This window comes from Electrophorus electricus, chromosome 10, assembly GCF_041902795.1.
Source record: "Electrophorus electricus isolate QZ-2024a chromosome 10, ASM4190279v1, whole genome shotgun sequence".
Classification (NCBI taxonomy): domain Eukaryota; kingdom Metazoa; phylum Chordata; class Actinopteri; order Gymnotiformes; family Gymnotidae; genus Electrophorus; species Electrophorus electricus.
The window spans coordinates 11,599,318-11,602,333 of record NC_137506.1 but is presented as its reverse complement, the minus strand read 5'-3'; the positions used below and the strand labels follow the sequence as shown (position 1 = coordinate 11,602,333).

Genomic DNA, 3,016 nt, shown 5'->3' with positions numbered 1-3,016 from the left:
AAAAGCGACGTTTTTCTTTCGGTTCGGTTCCTTCGGAACAAACCCAAACTACACAAGCCTTTGGTTAACTGAAACACTACTGCACACTACTGACATTAAAGTGTTCCTGAATAGAGCATTAGACCCCCCGTTTCTATTTTATATTGATTTTTATTGGCCATGGCAGCGCCATTGTCTTGGAGTGACAGCAATTCACACCTATGTGTCCAGGCGTTTCCAAGAGTTTCCAGAGCAAGCTGCTTGATTGACAGCAGTTTCATCAAATAGAGGAGGCTTAGATGAAAACGTAGACCCCTCACTTACCTTATTTAGTCATCCCTTTAATGCTTAAAGGTATGCACATTGTGTACTGTCAGTGCTTCTGTGTTGTTAGCAGATAGCCTAGCGCATGGGTTTGACGTACAACTGTAAGAATGATTTGATCGTCAATACTTTTGGACATCATGGAAAGGAAGAGGCTTAGTTTAACTGAAGTTTATGTGGAGTTGTTTGGGTGCTGCTAGCATGGACTAGCATGGCTGCTAGCATGGACTAGCTTCGAGGTTTGCATAGCAAATCACTGGATGTTTCCATTCACTGCTGGAAAAATTCGTAATCCTATTACAAATTGTAAGTATAAATGAGAAAGTATACTACTTCTTTACAATATTACAGCATTTACAATATTTTCCACAGCATTTACAGTATTAGCTACAGTATTTTCCCCTAATGATGCTAACAATGATGCTATGAAGCTAATATTGTTGTGGAACTTACTAAAGTAACTTACTGTGATGTTTTATCAAAAAGAAACATGAAAACTTGATGTATAGTGATTGATGACTTTGTGTGCATTTGGAGAGGTTTTTGACTAGGAAGACTAGGACACTTACTGGAAAACATTGTGTAGCTACTTAGTCATTTCATGTATATGCTCAAAACTGTTCAGTTTATTAGACAAGACCCTGGTGAATCAGGAAATGTAGAGCATGAGTGAAGCTGAATCTCCAGCATCAATAGACACGTTACACCAAAAAAATCAAAGGCGTTTTATGTTGGGTTTTTTTTACATTTTCTTCTGTATTAGATGAGCTCAAATGGAACCTAAATGATGGACAAATAAGCCTGGGTGTAAATGGATGTCTAGTCCCAAGAGTCTACTTCAATTTGAATACTGAATAATCATTGTGCCATGTGTACAATTTCAGATATCTAGTGTTAAACTCCAATGAGTTTTTCCTACTGTCACCCTTGCCAGTGTCATTTGGCTTATTTATCAATTGTCACAAGGTGTTAACGTTATTATGCACATGTATATAAAATGTGTATATACTGTATATACATAAATATTTATATTGCATTATTCTCTGCACCTTACATGTTATTTGCAGTTTGGATTGGATTATAAAGTGAATTTCATTGGTGAGTACTATATTTTTTGGTGACAAAGTATAATCTAATCTTTACAAAGCAGTGACCAGAAAGGAAGAGCTGGATGAGGCTTTGGTCCCCATGATGGTTAGAGACACACAGCCATTTAGCATAGTTGAGGATAAAAGCTTCAGGGACTTGGTAGCAAAATTGGATTCAACTTATATTCTCCCAACTAGGAAGGTATGTGTGGTGACATGGATACATTATGAGAGTAGTAGTAAAAAAATATATAATTATTTTCTTCCTTCCCTTTAGACTGCAAAGGCCATGGTTGAGGCCAAATGTCAACAAGAGAAAGAGAAGGCCAAAGCTGAGGTCCAGAAAGTTCCTGCAATGAGTTTGACAGAAGACATGTTGACATCTCTTAATGTGGATGCCTTCTTGGCTGTGACCTGCTATTTTATAGATGACAACACATTTCTGAAGTCTACACTACTTGGTGTTGTGAAATTCCTGCGGGCGCATACGGCTGAAAATTTGGCCTGTGTGAAATCCTCTCTTATGGAAGAATGGGGAATAAAATAAAGTCACATGTCTGGTTACTGAGGGCACATCTAATAGGACTGCCTGTGGCAAATAGCTGAAGCTGCCTCATGCGCTCTGCATTGCTCACACCCTGAATAAAGTTGTTAAAAAGGCTCTTGAAATAACCCCAGTGCTATCTGACATTTGTAGAACATCAAGGAAGCTGGTGGGCTATTTTAGAAGCAGCACAACTGCCAAAGCTAGTAACATTATTTTCACATTGTTTACATATTGTTTTATATTGCTACATGTGTAACGTTTACTGTTTCATTGTTAAAGGAGATGTTGGACCTCGCTCAAGAGGATATGGGAAAATTAAAAAAAAGAAACTGAGGTTGAAACAAGGTGTTGGAGCGATTAGTAGAACTCAGGGAGCCTGTGGGGGCAGATTTGGCGGGTTTACAAACTGACATTCCTGCGCTGACCTCTGATGTGTACAGTAATGTTTGTGGGTGCCTGTCTATACTGTATTCTTTTCACAAGGCAACTGTGGAGCTGTCAGAAGAGAAAAAGGTATCTGGTTCAAAGTGGTGCCATTATTGAAAATGGTTTAAAACATCTTCCAGGAAGAAGCACATGGCCCATATGGAGATCAAACCCCTGACATTGGCATTATTATGTCTGATTCTGTGAGCCAAGGAATATAAACCTTTTAGGGACATATTTAAAATATCAGATTTTCTGCCTGAGCACAGAGTGGGCATTTGTTTCTAGCTTTAACCATACCTCCTCTTTCTTTGGAAATCTGGCTCATTGCTGCATGAAAAAGCAGAAATATTTTGAGCAATTTTTTGTCTGGGTCTAAGGGGCAATTTAATCAAACCAAAAGATGCTATTTTAGCTAGTTTGTCAAATGAACATGTCAAACCTACAGAGACAATTTGTCTAGCTACAGAGCTCTGCAAGGTTTAATTCTTGGAAGTATTTGAAGCCATAGAAAGTAATTCTGTAAGCATTGCTTAACTCATTAAAAAGAGACAGTTAGAGCCAATGGCTGCCAGATCTAACATAGCTCACATTTTATACTGTTTGCATAGCATATCAGAATCTGCAAGAACTATTCCTGTCATTTCAGGGA

The 3,016-nt window shown here is 38.3% G+C and overlaps 1 long non-coding RNA gene across 1 annotated transcript; it reads left to right on the top strand.

The window, feature by feature from the left end:
• Positions 1 to 464: 464 nt before the first annotated feature.
• LOC145659343 (uncharacterized) lies at positions 465 to 2,055 on the top strand. The gene is made up of 3 exons (XR_014125470.1): positions 465 to 609; positions 1,371 to 1,401; positions 1,669 to 2,055. It is a non-coding gene; the product is annotated as an uncharacterized LOC145659343 (long non-coding RNA).
• The last annotated feature ends 961 nt before the right edge of the window (positions 2,056 to 3,016 follow it).